This window comes from Lepidochelys kempii, chromosome 1 (assembly GCF_965140285.1).
Source record: "Lepidochelys kempii isolate rLepKem1 chromosome 1, rLepKem1.hap1, whole genome shotgun sequence".
Lineage (NCBI taxonomy): Eukaryota > Metazoa > Chordata > Testudines > Cheloniidae > Lepidochelys > Lepidochelys kempii.
The window spans coordinates 272,912,112-272,937,565 of NC_136380.1; the positions used below are offsets into that span (position 1 = coordinate 272,912,112).

At 42.9% G+C, this 25,454-nt stretch overlaps 1 long non-coding RNA gene across 1 annotated transcript in view; it reads right to left on the minus strand.

Moving 5' to 3' along the window:
* LOC140905040 (uncharacterized) overlaps nt 1-25,454 on the minus strand; it is a 49,560-nt gene that overhangs the window by 18,597 nt on the left and 5,509 nt on the right. The window contains exon 2 of the long non-coding RNA XR_012156720.1: nt 13,433-13,630. This is a non-coding gene — a long non-coding RNA (uncharacterized LOC140905040). The remainder of the gene's footprint in view (nt 1-13,432; nt 13,631-25,454) is intronic.

Sequence of the window (25,454 nt, forward strand, 5' to 3'; positions counted from 1 at the left end):
GTTATCGTAAGCTCTCTGACAGCCCCACAACCAGCTTTGCTGAGCAGAAACTGAGCACAACAAAGAATCTGGCCTATATATTACCCAAATGTATGTAACACACTTTTATTTAATGTTGTTGAAAATGAGACAATTTTTAGTATTGTCATTATGCATCAGATATTTTACACGGTTTTGAGTTAATTACAAAGCCCTTCGTTCTTTCTTTTGTGTTCAGTGTTTGTTAGAGTTCAGTAATTAGTCTTTAAACAAACAATTGCTCTTTAATTAACTTTTAAGTATCAATAAATTTGAATGAAAAATTTGAGCCTCTCTGTTATCAGCCTCACCTCAGCTTTTAGGGTTCCCTGCATTGCATCAAGCGCTGGTTGGCAGCATTTTTCTCAGAGCTGACACTCTTTCTTCAACATCTTGATAATGCTGCTTTGTTAGCAGCAGGCTAATATCTTACACACCAGCCTCAGAGCTCCAGAAGCACCAAAAATAAAAAAGGAAATAAAATCAAACAGCGTTGTGAAATATTTATCCATGCTACAGATTCACCCTTTGCAAAACACCCAGTCTTCAAATAACCTCCAAGAGGGATATTATATTTTAATTATATGCAAAGATCCTCTACTCTTATTAATTCACCCATCCATTCGAAATATCCTGGGATAAGCTGAGCAAAAACAGTTCCCTGTAGCTAGCTACAAATCCCAGCCAAACAAGTGAGTGTAAATTGTTTATTTTCCTTTTGTATTTTGCTGCCATTTATAGCAGCAGAGCAAGATAATTAGTAACCTATAGGCATGCCTAATATTTATCATAACCAACTCCTAAGACATATTTTTGAGATATGTGGTATCTGGCTGTGGTCTGTTTGTTTCAAATCAGATTAGTACAACCTAATTTTGTATTCCTATTGTGCATAGTTACTTCGGTGGGAAGGGATAAACGTGGGGCAGGCAGACAAGACTCAGAGCTTCAGTCTGCTTCAAGAGCATGTCTCATTTATGTCCTTTGTCCACTATGTCATGTCAGCATACTGCACACAAATATTGGCTCTGGCCGTTAATTAATGTGTAAATGTGCATTAAGTTTTGGGGTTGCAGCCCTGATCCGCCTGTCCCAGGCAAATCTGTGTAACTGCAAATAAATGAGTATTTATCATTTCCTGAGTTCCGTTCTGGCAGTGAGCCAGCAGAGATTGTATGCTGAAATTAGAATAGATGGGAAGGTAGGACTTGGTTCCAAATTGATTTGATGACAATAGCAAATCTGAAAGCAGCTCCACATTTTTAAAGGTTCGCTGTGCCTTTTTAGAAAGGAGGGAAAGAAAAATATTCAGGAAAACAACGGGAAGTAACTCGAAGTCTGGCGAGTATTCTCATTTGCTTTGATTCTGTTACAGCATTGTTTTAATGTCATCAGCATAAGAGCTAGAGCCCATTAACGTCACATGCTGAAAGGCATAAAGCGGAAATGAGGAAAATGCCTGTGCCACTCATCTAGTTATAACTTAGAGATTTTCCTTTGTGTAAGTGCATGCAGTTTAAAGATCAAAGGGGTTTTATCCAACCACGTCAAATTGTGTCGATCCCCTCAAAGACCAAAAATATATATTACTGCTAATGAGAGTAATCCAGTTTTATAATACGATTAATAGGTCTTTAGCCGTGGTTTTTCTGTTGGGTTTTATCTACCCTTGGAAGCACTGGGGGAACACACAGCACTGCTATGGCTCATTTTTTGCTTGTGAAATAAAATACCTCTTGTACCTATCAAGATTTTTTTTAAAAAAAAACCTCTTTGTTTGCAGCCTGATGTAAAATTATTTGTGATGTGACAGGTCAAAAAAACAATGAAAATTTCATACATCAGCATTAATTTCATTAGCTGATGAATTCTTACACTTTGGGTGCTTGTCAGGAGGATAGATGAGGCAGAGTTCACCAAGTGTTTGAGCAGTCAGGGTGTATCCCTTTAAAAAAAGCTGATACAATGGAAAACAGAACTTCTGAAATGACACGTTGTTAAATAATTATAGCAGGAATTGACCTTGTGTCACATTTGTTTTGATGACTCAATATACAAGATCAAATAAAGCTAGCTGAAATAATTCTCATCTGAATGGGTGCCAGAACTGTAAGCATATTCATTGACCCCATTTAGTTTTTTTTTTAAATGCTATCTTTGCATTATCTGAGACTGTCTACCCAGGGTCATGTTTGTAAGAGACACAAAGATAAGGAGGTGGCTGGTATTATGAATGTTAACAACACAAAGGTGTATCTCAAAGGTGACTGTCCATAAAAGTCTTGTATTTCACGCATAGTGCATCTCTGACCTGCTCTATTTATCCAGGGCTGCTCCTGAAATGGAGCACCGGTTATGCCAAACCGTGTGAGGTGTAAGCTATGCCAGGTGAGGTGAGGTGTGAGCTATGCCAGGTGGGAGTTGGCTTTGTGATGTGGACAAATATCTGCTGAAATCAGCAAATTCACTACACTTAAGGTCTGATACAGCCCCCTTAATCCATAGATAACTAAGGGTGGCAGAATGAGGGCCTTGTGAGGCTACATGTACTGGTTTGTTGTTTGTTTGTTTTTGTTTTTTAATCTGTGGCAGGAAGCCACACGGGAGCGGGGCTAGAAAAGTTTATAGACAGAAGCTGTATATTCAAGCAGAAAAAGAAAATTTAGGGATAACTCTGTTTTCCTTATTTTAATACAGTTCCTTGTTCAGTGTTAGGGGAAAAAAACAGCTCTTTCTGTGATTCTTGATTGTTGTCACAGAGCACGGAAGATTTAATAGTCTCGGGAACAGAAAGCTAAATTTGGCCTTTCCTCTGAAAAAAAATACACAATGTGAGGATCCCCCAACATGGTTTCATGCAAAGCATCTGCTCAAGGTTTGAGTTCAGGGAATCCATGGGGAAAGGTTCTCCTAGAGAGATGGAGGTAGGAGTCATCCTGCATGCATGGCTGCCTCTCAGGGATGCTTTGCCTGCTAACCATACCTCCTGTCAGCATGGCTCCTGCAGGAGGTATGCTGCCATTGGTATGGGCTGCCTCATAACTGCTTTGTTGCAGGATTGGAGAGGGTCAACGGGGCAGTAACAAAGATCTGTGCTGTATGAACTGCTGGATGGATGCCCACGTGAAATCCAGCTGGCCTGAAGAGCAGAGAGCTGTGGAGCACAGACATGATCTCTGTCCCCACCTGCCCCCCCAAGCCAGCCTACAAATCTCCACAGGGCTCTGACTCCCCTGATCCCAAGCAGGATGGCACCCACGGGGTTCCAGAGAGGAGAGAGAAGTGGTGCTGCAGAGGCACCACGGCCTTCCGTGGGCAGCGGGCGTTCTATAGGCACCACTGGGTGGCAAGTTATCCGAGTGCCGTACAAAAGAGACGTTTAAGGCTGATTCCAGCGGAGCTGAGGTAGAATCTAATTACCTGGCATCAGATGCCATATAAAGCTTTGTAGTGCTAGAGTCGGTATATTTTAAAATAGAGATTTGCAGATAGTGAACTAGCTATACATTACTTACTACCCAGTTGACTATTATAACACCAGCATCTCGCTGATACACCATTTGCTGCATACGGCAAGTGGAGCTCCTTTTATTCCACTGTTCTATGACCTGAGGCTAAATTGGCTTATTGTGTAACACAACACAAAGAGAATTGGAGAGGAAAAGAAGCCTTTAAATAGTAAAATCTTTCTTCATGAACCAGTGAGTTCTCTTTGCAGCCAACTGGCTGATTTGCATACACAGACTGCACAGTAACTCATCATGCCACCATAAAAGCCGTTCCTTAAAGGGACCTTGTCAAGGTTAGTAGCCCCCAAATTGATCAACTTACTTATACCTATTATTTATTGCACCCAGAGAGGATGTGGTGTGCATAATATCATACTCATGATGATGGAAGATAAGGGACTGAAAATGAAACACTCCTATTTCCCTCCAGTGTAGTGAATAAGGCAAAAAGATTAACTAACTCTCATTTAATCTGGATGTATGTTCTTTCTCCTCTGTATTATCATTACATTGATTTTGCACCTAATTTCTGCCTTTATCAGAGTTACCGGCCTAATAGATCAGGGTGGGGGGGAATGAATAGATGTGATATATCTTGATTTTAGTAAAGCTTTTGACACAATCCCACACATTCTCAAACTAGGGAAATGTGGTCTAGATGAACTTATTATAAAGTGTGCGCATAACTGGTTGAAAGACCATACACAGAGTAGTTATCAATGGTTTGCTGTCCAACTGGGAGGGTGTATCTAGTGGGGTCCCACCAGGGTAAGTCCTGGGTCCAGTACTAGTCAGTATTTTCATCAATGACTTTGATAATGGAGTGGAGCCTGTGCTTGATAAATTTGCAGATGACACCAAGCTGGGAGGAATTGCAACCACTTTGAAGGACTGAATTAGAATTCAGAATGACCTTGACAAATTGGAGTATTAGTCTGAAATGAACAACAAGTGAAGTACTTTGCACTTATCTTTAGGAAGAAAAAGTCAAGTTCACAGCTACAAAATGGGGAATAACTGGCTAGGTGGTAGCACTGCTGAAAAGAATCTGGAGTTATACTGGATCACAAATTAAATGTGATTCAGCTATGAAAAAGGCTAATCATTCTGGAGTATTGTATGTAAGACGAGATAATTGTCCTACCCTATTTGGCACTGATGAAGCCTCAGCTGGAGGACTGTGTTTAATTCTGGGCACCACACTAGGAAAAATGTGTACAAATTGGAGGGAGTTCAGAGAAGAGCATCAAAAATAATAAGTTTAGAAAACCTATGAGAAAAGGTTAACAAAACAGGGTATATGTAGTTTTGAGAAAAAGAAGATGGAGGGTAGACCTGACGAGTCTTCAAATATGTTAAGGGCTTTTATAAAGAGAACTGTGATCAGTTGTTCCCCATGTCCACTGAAGGGAGGACAAGAAGTAGTGGGCTTAATCTGCAGCAAGGGAGATTTAGCTATGAGGACAAACTTTCTAACTATAAGGGTAGTTAAACTGTGGAATAGATTTCCAAGGGAGTTACTGGAATCCCCATCACTGAAGGTTTTAAAGAACAGGTTGGACAAACATCTGTCAGGGATGGTCTATGTTTACTTGGTCCTGCCTGAGCACAGGGGGCTAGACTGTGACTTCTCGTGGTCCCATCCAGCCTTATTTTTCTATTACTCTGATTGCCTTTTCTCTAAAGCAAGAAGAAAATCTATTTCCTGCACTTCTCTTCTCTGCCAGGACACATTGACTCATCTAGGAAGTATTTGTAAGTAACACAAACACATAAATTGATTTTCTGAAATCAGGTTTGTAACACATGAAAAAATGATGTCTTTATGTGATATACACAAGATCAAATTCTGCTCTTATTTACAGCAGTGAATCCAAAGTAACTCCTTTGAAATAGCTCAGTTACTCTCTGTACACGCCAGCATCACAGCAGAATTGTTCCATGGTACGTGTGGCTAGGTTATAAATATAGATTAGTTCTGAGTCAAAGACTTGGAGAGACCACCAGATCATCTAGGCTGACCTCCTTTATATCACAGACCTCCCGCAATGGCAGGGATTTGGTTAGCATGAGAGACACCCAGATAATCCAGACAAGTAAACTGCACCCCCATGCTCCACAAGAAACCCCCTTATAGTCACTGCCAGTCTGACCTGGGGGGAAATTCCTTCCCAATCCCAAATATGATGATCAGTTAGACTCTGAGCTATTGCCTGAGGAGGCACAAAAAAGCCACTGAGAGTTTGGCCCTGGAAATTATATAATGAACAAAGAAACAAGAAGAATGATCATGTGGTTAAGACATTGGACTGGGAGCTGGATTCAACTCCTGGCATTGCCACAGACTTCCTGTGTGACCCTGGGCAAAGTCATTTTGCCTCTGTGCCTCAGTTTACTGACTGTAAAATGGGGATGATAACAATAATAGTATTTCCTTTCTGTTTTTTCCCTTATACTTTGAAGAATTGACAGCCTAACTGGCTTCCTGTGTGTCAGAACCGTGCCTAGCACAATGGGGCTCCAGTTTCCGCCAGGTGCTACTGTAACACATGTTAGGATATAGATATTCAGGCCTGCCTGTAAAGGCCTATACTCTAAGAATTTAGGTGTATTCTTATCACTTGGCTAGTTCTAGAGGTATAAAAGAGAGAATCAAAATCACTGTCTGCTGGTGTAAGGGCCTTCTCTTACTGTGACAGTCTGAGGCCCTGTTCTTAGGCTAAGGCCTTTGGCTAAGCAGCAGAGGCAGCCATAAGCCGGGAAGCGAATGGTCACATCCTCACATTCCAACCTGGTCACATTGAAATAAGGTGCTATTGGGCTGTTAGGAATACAATCCTGTCTTGATAATGCCTATCGCCTCCAGAGAAAGGGAAGTGCCTAGAAAAAGTAAAAGGAAACTTAGTTTGATAGCATCCTGTCTGGCAAGAACTCACTTATCAATAGCTGGGATGTGAAATCCTCACTTCTGTGTTGTTCTATCATTGTAGTCCCCATTTCCCTGTTGTTTGTCTGTATAATCTCTGTCTGGTTCTGTGATTGTTTCTGTCTGCTGTATAATTAATTTTGCTATGTGTAAACTAATTAAGGTGCTGGGATATAATTGGTTAAATAATCATGTTACAATATGTGAGTTTAGTTTAATTGGTTGGTTTAATTTCAGTAAAATGATTGCATCCAATGAAGTGAGCAGTAGCTCACGAAAGCTTATGCTCAGATAAATTTGTTAGTCGCTAAGGTGCCACAAGTACTCCTTTTCTTTTTGCGAAGACAGACTAACACAGCTGCTACTCTGAAACCAGTAAAATGATTGGTTAAGGTATAGCTAAGCAGAACTCAAGTTTTACTATGTAGTCTGCAGTCAATCAGGAAGTGGGGGGAGGGGCAGGAATGGTGGGGGGGGAATTGGAATCATGTTTAGCTAAAGGGGGAAATGGGAACAGGAACACAGGTAAGCCTCTGGTGTCAGAGCTGAGAGGAAGGAAACTGGAATCATGCTTGCTGGAAATTCACCCCAATAAACATTGAATTGTTTGCACCTTTGGACTTCGGGTACTGTTGCTCTCTGTTCATGCGAGAAGGACCAGGGAAGTAAGTGGGTGAAGGAATAAGCCCGCTAACAACACACGTAAGTGTATTTTGCATGGTTTGAACAAGAGGAAGTCTGAGTTGCTACTCTATGGCAAGACAGCGCTGTGTATGTCTGTCGCTGATAAAAACTGTTGCAGTTTGTTTCTTACACTTGTCATGTTGTGATGCATGCAAAAACTAGGAGCATGGAGAGGTACATATGGTTACAATAGAAGCCTTTCTTACAGTGAAACCTGAAACAGACACAGACAGGCCTTGTATACTCCAGAGTTAGGTCAATATAAGGCAGCTTACCTCAACCTAACTCTGTAAAAAGAAAAGGAGTACTTGTGGCACCTTAGAGACTAACCAATTTATTTGAGCATGAGCTTTCGTGAGCTACAGCTCACTAGCTCACGAAAGCTCATGCTCAAATAAATTGGTTAGTCTCTAAAGTGCCACAAGTACTCCTTTTCTTTTTGCGAATACAGACTAACACGGCTGTTACTCTGTAACTCTGTAAGTGTCTACACTACAATGGTGCCCCCACCGATATAAGTCGCTCACTACTTCAACTTAATAACTCCACCTCCGTGAGAGATGAAGCACTTAGGTCGATGTAGTTAGGGCAACACAGCATCTCCATAGACACATTACTTATATCACCTGTTGGCTGTCAGCCCAGCAGTGCATGGCTCACCAGTGCATGGCTTAGCCTGTCAGCCCCATGGTGAGGGCTCCAGCGGTGAACCCCTTGCCTGTCTGACAGCTCGGGCTGTCAGTCCCAGGGGTGGGGGCAGGCTCCAGGCGTCAGTGCCTCACAATGGCTCAGTTCAGTCGGTGCAAGCGTTCCTGGCGAGGATGCGCATCGCCAACAGAAGGAGCATAGTGTGCGTGTGAGCTACTGCTTTAATTAGTGCGGTGACTGTATGTTGACTTGACTTAAGTCGACTTAATTTTGTAGTGTAGACAAGGCCACAGTGAGCACTACTTCCAGGTATAGTGAAACCTACAATATAAAGCTGTTAAGGGCCTAAGGGAGTCTTTTCATTGACTTCAGTGGGGCTGGACCTTAGTGCCCTCTGCCCAATACTTTTCTATTGTTCATTAAAGATAAAAAGAGAAGATGAGGGCATTTCTTACCTGACATTATCTGAAATGAACCATGTGGCCCTGCATTAGCCATTGTGCTGTATCTGAGCATGTGCAGGATCTCCAAGAAGCTAGTTCCAGATCTTGAGACAAGCAGTCACTGAATTCTTTGGGGCTTGACTTCATTAATGAAGCTATGAATACTCCAGTTACATATTTTCAGAAGTTTCACTGATTTTTCTTTGCTTGTTTTTCTGCTACTGAAATAGGTGCACAAATTACAGCCCGGCACCCTCTAAATACATTAGGAAGCCATGGGTAGTGGAAGGTCACCAGCTACCCCAACAACAACTAAAAGGAAGGGGAAGCCTGGAGCTTGGTATACAGGGAGACCCTATAAGGAAGAAATAATTTCCTGGCCCAGCCCCACCTGAGATTTGTATGATTGCTCAGTTTTGATTAAGTAGGCAAACACACAACTGTGTGGTGTGTCTATGGGTTTTTCATGGTTTTAAGCACCCCCTTAGCAAAGAGGTTTCTGAAGGTCTCTGCATAGCTACATTTATGGTCAGATTTCAGATGGCATACAACAAAATACAAACCTAATGGAAGATACCAGGGGAAACCACACATAAAAGATGTAAGACATTTGAACTCTGCAAATAATTCTTAGCAAATGATTTCTTTAATGCTTATTGCCTCTCTTTTGGTTCTCAATTTGTCCATGAGCAGATTGCAATCTTCATTCATTATTCAAAGTTATTCAGCGAATATCTTTTTTAAAAATATATTAATCCTTGGTCTGTGGTAGTTTGACTACACACAACAATCTTTGAAAGTTGAGCTGTATTCAGTAGCTTGGTGAGACAAATGGGTCATGTAGTTAGTTTTCTTGAGCTTGTTCCTGTCTATTTAGGATGATCTTATGCCACCCTAATCCCCATGGTACCTGAGGAGTGGATGATATAATTCTTAGGAGCACATTGCTGGAGCAAATACTCACATTCAATGTCTGTTTAAAATGAGCCGATTCTGTGAACTTTCCTGAATATTAGTTTGAAACAAACACAGAAGATATGCAAATGTGTTTTAAAGAATTTATTTTTAAAATTTAGATGAGTAGTCACAGACAATTTTTAGAGCATTGGCCCAGCTTTGTCAAACAATATCTGCCTGATAGGGCACCTACAAAGAGATCTATAACCTTATCTTCATTTATAAGGGCTAAACTTGGGGAAACACAATGACCTTATCAGATCTTGGAGAGGAGGCTCCCTGATATCTGTATCCATTTCTGTTAGGGCCAGTATACCTGTGACATTCACCTGGGAGAAATGTGTCCCTTGCAGAGGGCTTCCCTCAGGAATAGCTCATATCTCCTTTGATCTGAGGTAACATGATGGCAAAAGAGATGAAATCCGTAGTGTTGTGCAAAGGTATGTATCAGCTTTTTATTAGAAAGCTTCCTTCCTTTGAAGTTTTAAGGAAATTACAATTTCCTTTTTCCTGCTGCAAGATACATATTACCTAATAGTTAAACTGAATCCCTTGTAACAATTCATTTTCCAAGCCTCACCAAGATTTAGGTCCATTTCAAACAGCATCTCTAATCTGCACACCATTCCTCAAAGGAATATCTCAGGTGATGAGGCAAACCTTTCAACTAACTTTTCTTTATATGGCTAAATGAGCCAACGTAACACAATGCCACATTAACACTCGCATAAAAATATCACATCGGTCATTAATATGTGCAATGAAGAGCACAGTTCTTGGTTTACAGGCTAGTAAAGAACATAACATTAAAATCACAAGTACAGAAACTGTATGTTGGGTGAGCTCTTGTTTACTATTTTATACCAGATTATCATTCTACAACAGTCCTGGCTGCCCTGAGTAGCTAACCATTTTACATGTTATAAACAAGGAGTTTCAAGGGCAATGGACTTCAGTAGCTTTATATAAAAGTGTGATTTCATTGTTATGCTGTCCCAAGGCTTTGTGGCTAATTGGCACACTTTCTAAGGACTAGTGTGTGTACCCCTGCTCATGTTGGTGAGCATTTATTCAAGTAGTCTCATTAAGTTCAGTGGGGCTATTCATGCAAAATTAATGAGGTTTACAAAATCTAGCCCTAGGTGCACAGATGAAATTGTACAATAGGTGAGACAAGATGTTGCTACAACTTTCAAAGGGCCGGGGTGGGGGAGCAGTAAATGAGAGCTGCAAGTTAGAGATGTACCATCACGATTCATCACCTACAAGTGCTTATAAATTGTTTATTCTTCCCTCTCATACTGTAGGTTTTCATGTTCCAACATCTACCACACTTGGCTGCTCTACAGACTTATCTGCCTTGCAGGGGTTCTGTGAGGCTTAATTAATGCTAACATCTCTCTTTGAAGGTGTAAAGCACTATATCCAAGCAGAGTGGTGTTGTTGTTTATATTAATTCCAATCCTTAGGCAACCTCCAGCAGATCATTAGAGAGCTGACATGGAGTGTAATAATTGATGTGCAAAGGATGGAGTTAGCTTTTTTCTGTGGACTCAAAAGATTGAGACAAAGCACAGGAGAGTGCACTGGAGAAATAAAAATCTATTTTATTGTATGCTTTTCATCCACATATATCTTTTACTTCCTCATCACAGTAGACTCCCTAGCCCATCCTCCATGTATTCTTACAACAACTCACTTCCGTAACAATACATTGCTGCTCTGGGCTGGGACATTACATTTTCACTGTTGCTGCAGAGGTGCTTGTAATTCACTAATAAAACAGTTAATTAAAATTAAACAAATGGATCACTTTTCCTTTTTCACACCAAACTATTATGATGGTTGGCAGTTTTTAGTTGATATTGCTAAATCATTGTTGTTTTGGTCACCGAGGGTAGCATCTAGCTATGTGTACGCCACCTATTGTTGTAGTATTTCTGCTTTCAATTGGATGAGGTGTGATTATTCTCAGATCAAGAGATTGCCTGATAATAAATAACATAAGGAAAATAATAATTTGTACTTATGAAGCATCTTGCATCTAGTGTGACTGCAAAGTGCTTTACAGTTTTATTATTATTGTCCCCATATCACATGGAAACTTGAGACAGAAACATTAAGATTCCACCACAGCAGCTAGAGGATTAGTGGCAGAATTAAGACTATACCCATTCACAGCCCCCTGCTTTGACCACTAGATGATGATGCTTCTCTGAGGTACATGAAATGTCATCCAGTGACATACTTTTCCAGGCAGTAAGTAGCACAGGGTTAGACAAACCCTTTAAACCAATTAGAATTGAGAAACTACAATAAACGGCATTTAACATATCTTTAGACTGATATACAGAAATACAGTCAGCATATTAAGTCATTTCCTTTTAAGAGCAGAAACGTTTACGTCCGTGAGAAAGAGATGAAAAGCTCATCACAGTCTCACAGTGACTAAACCCTCCAATGGGGATCTGTCTTAAGACACTAGAGAACCAGGGTCAATGTACTGAGGCAAGAAGCATTAGGATGAGCAGAAGAAAAAGCCTGTTAATAGGCAAGTGTATAAACATGATCATAAGGGAAATTTACAATTTTCCCTAGCAAATTTCAAACAAACTAGTCACGTTGCATTAGGCTTTTAGTGATATTTTCCTCTATTACCAAGGAGCTCTGTGCTTGAAGCACTCAGTACTGGTAAGAGACACATTGCTCTATTTGCAAAGCATACTAACCCTAAAGACTGTGCAATCGATTTCTGTCATAGATTAAGTGACCTCTGAGCCTTTTGCTTCTAAAGGGGGAGAATGTTGCAGGTAGAGAAATGTTCATCACTTGGTTAAGCTAAACCTTTGTTTGCTATGTTCACATGAATAACTTATAGCACCATGGCATCATGAACAGCAGCGGTGACACTGTTGACATGACAGCACTGTAGACTGAATCCTGATCTGCCCTACAAGAATAAGATGGAATATTTGCTCGTTTCACATTTCACCAAGCTGGGCTGTTCAACTATTTATAAGATGAATAGAAATTTCCACTCTTCAGCTGACACACCTGCCTTTGCCTAGCAACTGATCAAACAGAACTAGCTAAGAGAGAAGGAGCATCTGAGAGAGACAGCTCTGTGCTGGGGAACTGCTACTGAGGGAGTTGCCATTGTTTTTCATTCAGATTCTGCTCTCCCGGTGTTATGATGACACACGCTACTTCAGTGGTAGTTATTTATATACTGGGGCCAGGAAACAAGCCCAGAGAGTTTAAATATGTCTGTTCCCTTTGAGCCAGCTGGGCAGTGGCCTGAATAACGTCAATGCAGAGCCCCACAGCCCCATGAGGAGCACTGGGCAATCCCTTAGCTTCCTAGCGCTCACTTAAGACTGCACCAGGTGCAGGCTGCACTATATTAGCATGATGGAATGTGAATTATCCAGTGCACCGTGTCTATTCCACAGGCAGGTTAGGAGGGGGACCTGGTGGGGGAGGTTATGACCCTTGCTTCAATCCCAACTCCCTTTGGAATTTCTTGTCCCCAGAGGTTGCAGTGCAGAGATATTAATTCTGACTGGCTCTTACCAGGGCAATGAATGCCATAGGCTTCTTGTCTCCAACCCCATGTACATGGGAATGGACCAACCCCTGTCAGGCCCTTTTACCTTTCAGGGAGAAAGTGTAAAGGGACACCCTGGGTGCGAAGCATTACTCAGCTGAATGTGCTTGACAGGAGTTGTATTTCCTACAGCATAGCACAATCGCAGCTGACAGTTACCCCAGTCATTTTGAATCTGCATTGGTTTTGCAAATTTGTGAATACCTGTCAGTTGGCACTTGCCAACCACTAGGCACAAAAGATTTGGCAATAAGGCATTTGCATGTGTTTGTACAGCATGTTCTGTTCCTGCACTCTCCACAAGAAAGATCCCCAGAAGGAGCTTCATAGAAGGACTGCATAAATAGATAGCTAAAATATTTGAAAGTTAGGATGATCAGGGAAGAGTACCAGCAAAAATGCAGCTTTCAGACATTCAAGTCAGAATGGCCTGGCAAAAGCTGGATGCTGGAAGACCTACGTTATTTTTTTCTGGGATTACAATAGCAGCCAGCAGCCCCAGTAAGGAACAATGCCCCATTGTGCTGGGAACTGCACAAATACAGAGGAAGAGACAGTCCTGACCCCAGAGTTTAAAATTGCATTTAAGACAAGACACAACAAATACTTGTAACAGTGATGGGAATGCAAAGTTACTTACCTGTACAGTAGCAGAAGTTCAAGATATATTGGTCAGATGCACATTCCACTAATGGGGCGCAAATGCACCACACACAAGTTCCGTGTCTTGCATGTGTCCTGAGAGGTTCTGTGCTCTGCGATGAAGGCATATGAGGGTGGAGCGCACCAACTGCCCACTCAGTTTCCTTTCAACCACAGAATTCTGGAAGTAAAGGCTCTGAGGTAGAAGTGATGGAAGGTAAGTCATGAAATGTACACATGGGGAACACATCTCAAAGAACTCCAGTTACTATACAGCAGGAGTTCCCAAACTGGGGGTCGGGACCCCTCAGGGGGTCATGAGGTTATTACATGGGAGAGGGGGGTCGTGAGCTGTCAGCCTCCACCCCAAACCCTGCTTTGCCTCCAGCATTTATAATGGTGTTAAATATATTTAAAAGTGTTTTGAATTTATAATAAGGGTCGCACTCAGAGGCTTGCTAGGTGAAAGGGGTCACCACTACAAAAGTTTGAGAACCACTGCTATACAGGTCAGTAACTCTGTTTTCCTTCAAGTGATTTTCCGTGTGCATGTTCCACTAACTGACTCCCAAGCAGTAGATCAGTACAATGGTGGTGTGTGGCTGTGGCTATATATGGAGGGCCTTGTCTTGGTAAGCTAGTGGTCCCTGTCTTGGTAATCAACTCTCTCCTGAGCAGACCAATGTCATCAGTATGGGCACATACACATTGACTGCTATGGACCCAATGGCCAAGATTCATGATCTGGTTGGTAGGTGTCCCAGTATGTCTTGAGAAGAGACTCTAGAACACGTTTGTGAGACTAAAGAAGGTAGAGGAGACATCGTGGAAGAATATATATGGGAATACTCCAAGACATGACTATTGTCCAATACGACTGAGGAAGCTGACGAGAAAGAACATTGTCACTCCATATGTGGTACAGTAAACTTAGGCTTAATTGGTGAGGTCCTGAAGGTACTCAGTGCCATAATCAAAGAAAGTTCCAGCACCACTAGAGAAATGGAAGTGGAGAGCAGTGGTGATTCTGACTCCTGCAGGACCACAAGATCCATCGACACTTTAAACATCAAATGCTCTGGTGTTGAGGGGAGAATGGCCAAGAAAATGCTGTGGCATCCCTGGGTAACAGTGCTGGCTCAAATGCTGAGAATGTGGGCAGTTCCGTGGTCTGCAGTGCCCAAGGCTGTGGTGCCAGAATAGCCTAATCAATGGTGCCAGTGTTGAAGAGTGGAAGGTTGAAGGGGCCAACCTCCTAACTAAAGTGGAAGCTTGTCTTGGTGCTACTCTCAATGGCTCTTCTGCCTGTCACTTCAGTGCTGAGCCTTCAGCACCACGGTGAGGGTGAATTTTGGTGGGAACTGCATGGGGCTGCGAAGGCTCGAAGGAAAAGCAGCACGGGGATGGAGGTCTGCCTTTTGAGGAGATCTTCATTTGAGATCTACCTGTGGAGCTCCCCACACCTGGTATCTTCTCTAATAATGGTCTTTTGTTGGGTTTGGCCAATCTTGGAGCCAGGGCTAAAGGTGAAGCCCTGTGAGTCAGTGAGCTAGTGATGTATGGGGGACCCATGATCTGGAGTTTTGATTCCAGCCTCATGGATTTGCCCATGATATATATCTGCAGTTGAGCCTCCCTGTCTTTGCAAGCCCTGGGGAAAAGGGCTCTGCACATTTTACCAGTCTGTGCAATGCCTGAAGCAATACAGGCATTTTAGGAGCATGTTGTTCACAGAGATGGTACCCTCACATGAGGGGCGGTATTTGAATCCAGGAGCCGTGGCAACATTCTGGTACCAAAAGTCTAATCATGGTAAATCTAGAAGAAAACTTAAGAAATTGCTAATGGGCAACTGTAAACAGCCTAATTATACTAGAACTAACTATACAATACAAAACCAGAGAAAACAGGGGCTGTTGCAGCTAAGGACAGTGAGCCTCTACAACCAGTAAGCCACTCCGTCTCAGAAGGCAGTGAGAGGAACTGAGTGGCAGTTGGTGCACCCTGTCCTTTCATGTCTTCAACATGGAGCACAAGGACTTGCCAGGTGCACATGCACTGCATGGCCACTGCTGGTCAAAGTCTCTGAACTCTAAGTCATGGGACATACGCTCTCATTAGTGAGCTGTGAATATAGGCAATCACTTGAAGGAGTGCATGTGATTATGTAGCTTAGCTATGTGCAAAAATGGCAGGCTGAGTAAATATATAATTAAGTGTAAATCAATAATCAACCATTCCTAGCAGCCACCTTCTTATAAGGAACATTTCTGCAAGCAATAAGGTTGGTGATCCAATAAGTGCCACTCTTTCCTCTGAATCAGAATTGATCCATTACCTGAGCATGGTGGCCAGGGGCACTGAGCCACTCAAGGCTCTGTCCTTTGGATGAGATATGAAACTAAGGTCTGGCCTACTTCTTCTCATTGAATACCCTGTTTGTGCTTTTAACAAAAGTAGGAATATGGCTGGTTGAAATGCTTCTCCTAGCTAAACTCCAGCTTGGAAAACTATATTCTACCTACCTACATTCCCTCCAGCTGGCTAAAATATTTTTTCACTTCCTGTTCTAGAGAAGTGTACATGTACATCTTGTGTATTGTTAAACAGTTGTCACAACTCATTCCCCACAGGACATTCCCCATCATCACTGGATGAAGTGATTCATGTATAGTCTGTGTATCAGTATGTAAAGTATTTTAGGATGAAAGACTATAAATAAATGCTATGTATTCTTATTGTTCACAATCTAATAAACAATATAGCAGTTCAACTAAACATGTGGTAAGATGATTTTTGATTAAAAGGTTTCAATGCTGAGCAGGGGAAAAGAAGTGATAGCTGCCAAATGACCTATAAAAATATATTTATTTAGGAAAGTGAGTTAGTTTATCCGACTAATACAAGTCAGAGATGAGCGGAAAGCAGGGTAAAATATTCCATGGATTCAGTGAAACTGACCTGAGTTCAGATAATAAATTTTTTAAAAATCTGAACATGATTCAAGTTTGAAGAGATATCAAAACCAAAAGGTATTTCCAGGGAGCTCGATTTGGTTTCAAAACGTTCAACAGCCTTCACAAAGAAGTAGTCTCTGACCAGAATATTCAAACTGCCTCTCTCGCCCTGCGACTGACACACATTCTTTAATGCAGAGTTGACATCAGATGTGAGTGGGGGTAGGGGACGTGGCTCCCAGTGGGTGAAAGCTGAATCGAAGAGTCATCCTTTCGCATTTCAGTAAACTCAGCAGAGAATGACTGTGATTCAAAGGCTCCCCACCACCTCCACCACTCCACAAGCCCTAGAGCTACTGTTCAGCTTTGTAGCAAGCTGTTTGCTGGAACGCTGAATGCTTCATTTAATAAAAAAATTAATCCTGCCACCATCCACCTTGCTTTAACACCCGCCCACTTGGAAAAACTGAAAGCAGCATATCTCCTCGGAGGCTGCTAATGCTATTAATTCTCTTAACAATCTATGCGAAATGCAAAGGCTAGGTTTTGGCAGGCTGCTGGGCCAGAGCACATTTTATTTCCCTTTCCATAGATCAAATGTCAGTGTCTGTCTCCCATGGTTAAAAATAGAAAAGCCTGATTCAGTGCTCTGTTACCCCAGTTTTACACCAGTGAAACATCACTGCCTTTCATCTGCATAAAACTGGAGTAACACATGGTGATGAATCAGCTCCCTTGTCCCAGAATCCACTTTGTGACTATGGGGGGGAGACAGTCACCTTTAAACTCATCATCTGGTAGCTACAGGGTCCCAACACAAACACCTTGCTGAGAATTTTTAATTATCACCATAAAGTGTTCACCACTGATTTATTTACCCAGCCACGGTTCATTTACTTTTGTTGTTGTTGTTGTTAAAGGTGGTTTTAAGGTGCTGGGATTTCCCCACAAAACATATTAAGTGGTGTCAGCTGAAGAGTGTGACACACTCCTAGATCTTGGAGAATTTTACATTGCCACATTTCTATAATATCCACCAAGACATGGTAGGGAGAAACGGGGCAGGGCTGATTCTCGGTTACACTAAAGGTCCGATGAAGTGAGCTGTAGCTCACGAAAGCTTATGCTCAAATAAATTTGTTAGTCTTTAAGGTGCCACAAGTACTCCTTTTCTTTTTACTAAAGGTCCTGTTACTGCACTCCAGCACCAAAAAGAGCCTTTAATCGGGGGGCAAAAATAGGCCCCTGAGAGTAGTGCAGGGGGACTTCCCAGCCACTCAAGAGCTGGTTTAAAGACTCTACACTAGTTGCTTCCCAGCCCCCACAGCACAGAGGCCCTGTTGGAGCTGGGAGTGGGAGGGAGGAGGCAGGCAAGCATTAGGGAGGGAGTGTGGTTGGAGTACACTGTATTCAGCTCCCCAGGGCCCACAAGGGGCATTGGAAGCAGAGCATAAATTAGAGCAGCTGTGAGGCTGCTCTGAACTTATACTGGGGAACCAGGCAGGCCCCTGAATGGTCCCCGAATAGGGGGAGCACAAAAGCGGCTTAAATATCACCTTTGCCTTGCTCGCTCTGCTCCCTGAAACTTGGCAAGTGATAGAAGCCCATAAGAGGAAACTTAACAAACTCCATCTGAGAGGCTTGCAGAGAATACTTGGTGACCACCGGTGGGAAAAAGTAACTAATGGTGATGTTACAAAGGACTGGCTAACAGACTTTAGAGACAATGATTTGAGAGAGAGGGCTGAAGTGGCTTGGGCATGTTGTATGGGTGTCAAAAAACCATATTCCTACACAAGCCCTTGACCGGATACCATTTGGTGAAAGAGAGAAGGACAACAGATGACATATAAGAAAATCATTGAGAGAGATGTCACTGCCATGGAAACAGACTTGTCATGGAACAAGAAACATGGCATTAAACAGATGGAGGTAGAAACATTGCATCACAAGATCCAAGAGCATCTAATCTAGTCTCCCCAACCCATTCCTGCCCCAAGTTCAGGAGAACAGGAACTGCAAGTGTGTGCGGATCCACTATTTTAAGTGCACCATTAGCACTTAGAAACAGGATACTTCACCCACTCACCATCTGAGGAGAGAAAAATATGTTAAAAGGGCTTGAATGTGACAGCTCCTGTAGTCCTTAAAGTCTGGGTGTCTTCAGTCCTAGAAAACAGTCTGACACTTACATTTAACGTGAAAAGACAAATTGTGTCCTGGGCTATAGGTGTGCAATATGTAGGGCTGTAGGTGTAATCAGTGGACATTGTGCAGGAGGATCTAGGAGCACAGCAGAATTTGGCCAGGAAAGCTGTGTTTCCAACAGGAGACTCTACAATATTTGCAAATGTACAATGCAAACTAAAAACAAAATAATTAGATGAAATACAGTAGTGTGGAAACGGACGAATCTTCCCAAAAGGCTTAATTAATTCAAAAGGTAACCAAGACAAAAGCTCCTCTTGGGATGTAATATTCTATTTCAATCCACACACTATGGTCGAGACAAGATCTAAGGAGGTCATGGGCAGTGTAATAGGAAAGATCTTATTTTCAACCTCAGCCTCTGCTGGGAGTGAAACTCACTCTTGTTTGAAGGAATGTAAAAAAATAGGTTAGGGGTCTGTTTGCACTGAGGAGGTTTCTGTCTCACCTGATTTCCAGTGCTACAGAGCCTCTTAGTGCTATCCCAGCATTGAGCCCTCTGTCTAGTCAAGGTGAATTAGCTGTAGCTGTTTAAAAGCAACATTTTAAAAGCAGCATCAACATTTAGTTAATACAGCTTCTGCGAAGAGCTTTGTCATAGAGGGCCTGGTTCTTATATACACTTTATAAAGTGAATTTAAATAGCAGTATAAAGGGGCCTTAGTGTAAATGAGAATCAGGCCCTACAGTTTCAGATTGTAGGGTCTGAGGCCAATCTTCAAAGGTACTTAGGCATCCAACTTCCATTGAAATTGTTGGGAGTTCGGTGCCTAAATACCTTTGAGGATCTGGACTTGAGTTTCCTTTCCCTTAGCACCAGTATAAATTGGAAGTTCTTCCTTTGAAATGAATGGAGTTACTCTGGTGTAAGTGAGAGGAAAATCAGGCTAATGGTGTTTAGAAACAAACCCCTTGTAATAAGGGGTTTAAAAGGCTTCCAGAAAATCCAATGTGAGCTGAAATTTGGCATGTGGAATATCAGCTCAGAGTAGTTAATTAATTGGAAAATTGGCCTCAGTAGCCTGTTTTATGGTTTGGGTGACCTGGGGCTGAGGCTCGCTCAAGAAGTGCTAGACTGAGCACCCCTTTTGCATGTTGGTAAGCACTGACCCACGCAACTAGATCCCAGTAAAGCCAATGGGTGGACGCGGGTGAGACAGTGCTCATCACAGTAAGGGCTGCACAATCTAGCCCTAAGTATATAAAACAAATTAAAGCCAGCAATTAGGGCTGATAATGCCAAGATGAATTTTCTTTCAGAAACACAGGGCCTGCTCCTGCTTCCAATGGAAGCAGAACTGGACTCCCACAAAGAACATCCTGGCTGGAGTGAGAGGGGAGAGATCTTTGAAAGGCAAGTTGTAGAGGGCTTGAAATGCTGGCACATCAGCACTCCATATATTATTTAAATAGTTGCTAATGGGCAAAACACACACACAGGCAGAAATCAGTAAGCTACAAAAACAACCACTGAAGATAAGTTCCAACATTCCCCAAGCCCCTATTTATTTCAGTAGACTGTGCTGGAATTTCTAATGCCTCCCCAAGCACCTAGCAGGAGTCTGTCTGGAGAACCACAGGGCTCACTACACCCAAGCTTCCAAATTAAAAAGGCCCTAATACTTTAATAATCATCATCAGACTTATTCTCGGCCTATTACACAGGAGAGGAAGGCTTTACGCTTTCATTGTGGGATGTGGTTTTCTTTCAGGGATTAAAGAAATAAACCCATTCAAATGACAGGTAATTTTTTCCAAACAGCCATTTTCCATCTTTCATGAGGAGCCCCAGGTGGTCCTCCTGTTCAACTCAACCTCACACTATGTCTCCTATTAATATTTGCTGTTTGTTCTGCCACCGTGTATTTATCTGTAGTCCTCTCCAAGGAAAAAGGATGTCAACGGTTTGGGCACAAAGGTAGCTTAGCTCTCCATGCAAGAGCAAAATTGGAGATGGAAATGAGCTCCGTTAAAGTACTGCAGTTCTATTTCCCTAATGAAGCAGAACTCTTGCACTGAGCTAGTCTTAAAGCACTGTAATCAAGTACAGTTCTTACAGTGCCTGAGTTATATAGAGCCCCATGTACAGCAAGGTAATTATCAGCTGCCATGGCTTAGAAGTGCTACTTTCCCTTCTACTTTTTGCTCAGCTTGTTGGAAGGAAAATTACTAAGCCTAGCTTTGTAAGAAATATTTGTAGAAAAGGGCAATGGAGATATTCAACCTACCAATGGATATCTAGAAGGAGAGGTATCCTTAGGGATTCTGGAGCTCTCTTTATTATACTACCTGTTTCAAAAGACTAGCTAAGCAAAGCTCAAATTCCATTTCTTAATGGTTGGCATGATGACAGTGTAGAAATTGCTTCATAACAACATCCGGTGATAAATGAATTACAATATTGAAGAGTTTCATGTGCAACAAGAATGATTTCTCTATGATGGAAAGGCAAGTGCAACTGAGAGTAACATGATATTGACAGAGAAGAGCGGTGGTGGGGTGGAGAGGAGAGGGGAAGTGTAATAAATGCCCAATACTTCGAGTGAAATCCTGACCCCACTGAAGTCAATTGGAGTTTTGCCATTAACTTTAGCGGAGCTAGGATTTCATACTTTGCCGGTGGGAAGTAGGTACTTGTCCAGAGTTTATGTTTCTCCTGCGTACATTTTGTATCTTTTTTAAGTCAGTAAAGCCATTTTTTAAAAGTATATTAGCTAGGTGAACTCCAATAAGCTACTTAAACAGCACAAGCTGAACATTGTGTGTAAATAACAAACATGTCTAATGTGCTCCCTTTCTCACAGCAGCAGTTGAGATCATGAGCTCAGGACCCTTGTACAGAAGTAATATTATACAGATACACTGGTTAATGGTTCTAGTGACAGTGTACCTTGCACTGATAATAAAGGTTTGTTTTCTAATTTTATTCCATCTAAATGTGTGAAACATGCCAAAGGGAAGCATTCCTTTGGAAACTTCCATGCGAGCACAGAGTCCTTGGGGAAAAAGACTCTGATGCGCCCTGACAATCAATGGTCATTATTTATATCCCTGTTCATGAACCACACATCTCACAGCCCTGCTTCAGACAACACAGAAAAGAATAAGAAAATATGGGCCAAACAAAGCAGAGGGAACTGCACTGAGCAAATTGTTCCAGAATAATGAGATACAGATGACCTAAAAATGTACCAAAAACTTGATTGAAAAGAATTTGACTTTTATTTGATTGCATAAGCAGATGTAACAGAAGGAAGATCAATAGGCAAACTGTTCTCAAGATGCGACCTGTAAAAACAGAAATGTTTGTTCCAGATCCCATGGATGTGAGCTCCGGCAGTGGATACACAGAGAGGCTCCTTACTTTACATGGCTAGAGAAAGTGGACAATAAAGTGATGCAGGTTGTAGACCATTTAAGATCTTTTAAGTCTGTAGGACAGGATTTCAGAGTCAGTCCACTGATTTAAAGGGAGCCAGTCACCAAGGAACCAGATGTTTGGCGGTTAAGAAAAAACTAAAAAATATCTAATAGCAGCCCTCTGCACAAGACAAACTAGCTGCAAAAACTGCTCCAGGCACAGTTAATCCTAGTGCAACCAGGAGGATTCCATCCACACATCTGCACAAGCCATGGCTACAAGATCGTTGAACTCATACCTTGGGAAAAGTGGCAAAAAGTACATAACTACTGATGTAGGGCTCAGGGAACCGGTAGATATGGAGTCTTTCACCTCTACATCAGGGTGTCCAACATCAAACCAGATAATGCTAGCCGGGAAATGGCAATCTGTCTGCAGGCCAAAACTGACATGTGCACATATGCACACATAGAGGCCCTTGAATATATGGGAAGGAATTGAAAATAAATTGAAATGAAGCAACTCACAAGATAGTCTTCTTAGTGACTTACTGAGAACACTCTATGCCCTGGTCTACACTAGGACTTTAGGTCAAATTTAGCAGCGTTAAATCGATGTAAACCTGCACCCGTCCACACGATGAAGCCTTTCATTTCGACTTAAAGGGCTCTTAAAATCGATTTCCTTACTCCACCCCTGACAAGTGGATTAGCGCTTAAATCGGCCTTACCGGGTCGAATTTGGGGTACTGTGGACACAATTCAACGGTATTGGCCTCTGGGAGCTATCCCAGAGTGCTCCATTGTGACTGCTCTGGACAGCACTCTCAACTCAGATGCACTGGCCAGGTAGACAGGAAAAGAACCGCGAACTTTTGAATCTCATTTCCTGTTCGGCCAGAGTGGCAAGCTGCAGGTGACCATGCAGAGCTCATCAGCAGAGGTGACCATGATGGAGTCCCAGAATCGCAAAAGAGCTCCAGCATGGACTGAACGGGAGGTACGGGAACTGATCGCTGTATGGGGAGAGGAATCCGTGTTATCAGAACTCCGTTCCAGTTTTCGAAATGCCAAAACCTTTGTCAAAATCTCCAAGGGCATGAAGGACAGAGGCCATAACAGGGACCCGAAGCAGTGCCGCGTGAAACTTAAGGAGCTGAGGCAAGCCTACCAGAAAACCAGAGAGGCAAACGGCCGCTCCAGGTCAGAGCCCCAAACATGCCACTTCTATGATGAGCTGCATGCCATTTTAGGGGGTTCAGCCACCACTACTCCAGCCATGTTGTTTGACTCCTTCAATGGAGATGGAGGCAACACGGAAGCAGGTTTTGGGGACAAAGAAGATGATGATGAGGAGGAGGAGGAGGTTGTAGATAGCTCAAAGCGAGCAAGCGGAGAAACTGGTTTTCCCGACAACCAGGAACTGTTTCTCACCCTGGACCTGAAGCCAGTACCCCCGAACCCACCCAAGGCTGCCTCCTGGACCCGGCAGATGGAGAAGGGACCTCCGGTGAGTGTACCTTTTAAAATACTATACATGGTTTAAAAGCAAGCATGTGAAAGGATTACTTTGCCCTGGCATTCGCAGCTCTCCTGGATGTACTCCCAAAGCCTTTGCAAAAGGTTTCTGGGGAGGGCAGCCTTATTGCGTCCTCCATGGTAGGACACTTTACCACTCCAGGTCAGTAACACATACTCGGGAATCATTGTACAACAAAGCATTGCAGTGTATGTTTGCTGGCGTTCAAACAACATCCGTTCTTTATCTCTCTGTGTTATCCTCAGGAGAGTGAGATATCATTTATGGTCACCTGGTTGAAATAGGGTGCTTTTCTTCAGGGGACACTCAGAGGTGCCAGTTCCTGCTGGGCTGTTTGTCTGTGGCTGAACAGAAATGTTCCCCGCTGTTAGCCACGGGGAGAGGGGAGGGTTGAGGGAGTAGCCACGCGGTGGGGGGAGGCAAAATGCGACCTTGTAATGAAAGCACATGTGCTATGTATGTAATGTTAACAGCAAGGTTTACCCTGAAAGAGTGTAGCCACTGTTTTATAAAATGTGTCTTTTTAAATACCGCTGTCCCTTTTTTTTTCTCCACCAGCTGCATGTGTTTCAATGATCACAGGATCTTCTCCTTCCCAGAGGCTAGTGAAGATTAGAAAGAAAAAAAAATGCACTCGTGATGAAATGTTCTCTGACCTCATGCTGTCCTCCCACACTGACAGAGCACAGACAAATGCGTGGAGGCAAATAATGTCAGAGTGCAGAAAAGCACAAAATGACCGGGAGGAGAGGTGGCGGGCTGAAGAGAGTAAGTGGCGGGCTGAAGAGAGTAAGTGGAGGGCTGAAGACAGGGCTTAAGCTCAAATGTGGCAGCAGTGTGATGAAAGGAGGCAGGATTCAATGCTGAGGCTGCTGGAGGATCAAACCAGTATGCTCCAGTGTATGGCTGAGCTGCAGTAAAGGCAGCTGGAGCACAGACTGCCACTACAGCCCCTGTGTAACCAACCGCCCTCCTCCCCAAGTTCCATAGCCTCCACACCCAGATGCCCAAGAACGCGGTGGGGGGGCCTCCGGCCAACCAGCCACTCCACCACAGAGGATTGCCCAAAAAACAGAAATCTGGCATTCAATAAATTTTAAAGTTGTAAACTTTTAAAGTGCTGTGTGGCATTTTCCTTCCCTCCTCCACCACCCCTCCTGGGCTACCTTGGTAGTCATCCCCCTATTTGTATGATGAATTAATAAAGAATTCATGAATGTGATGCAACAATGACTTTATTGCCTCTGCAAGTGGTGACTGAAGGGAGGAGGGGCGGGTGGTTAGCTTACAGGGAAGTAGAGTGAACCAAGAGGCGGGGGGTTTCATCAAGGAGAAACAAACAGAACTTTCACACCGTAGCCTGGCCAGTCATGAAACTGGTTTTCAAAGCTTCTCTGATGCGTACCACGCCCTCCTGTGCTCTTCTAACCGCCCTGGTGTCTGGCTGCGCATAACCAGCAGCCAGGCGATTTGCCTCAACCTCCCACCCCGCCATAAACGTCTTCCCCTTACTCTCACAGATATTGTGGAGCACACAGCAAACAGTAATAACAGTGGGAATATTGGTTTCGCTGAGGTCTAACTGAGTCAGAAACTGCACCAGCGCGCTTTTAAACGTCCAAATGCACATTCTACCACCATTCTGCACTTGCTCAGCCTGTAGTTGAACAGCTCCTGACTACTGTCCAGGCTGCCTGTGTATGGCTTCATGAGCCATGGCATTAAGGGGTAGGCTGAGTCCCCAAGGATAACTATAGGCATTTCAACATCCCCAACAGTTATTTTCTGGTCTGGGAATAAAGTCCCTTCCTGCAGCTTTTGAAACAGACCAGAGTTCCTGAAGATGCGAGCGTCATGTACCTTTCCCGGCCATCCCACGTTGATGTTGGTGAAACATCCCTTGTGATCCACCAGAGCTTGCAGCACTATTGAAAAGTACCCCTTGCGGTTTATGT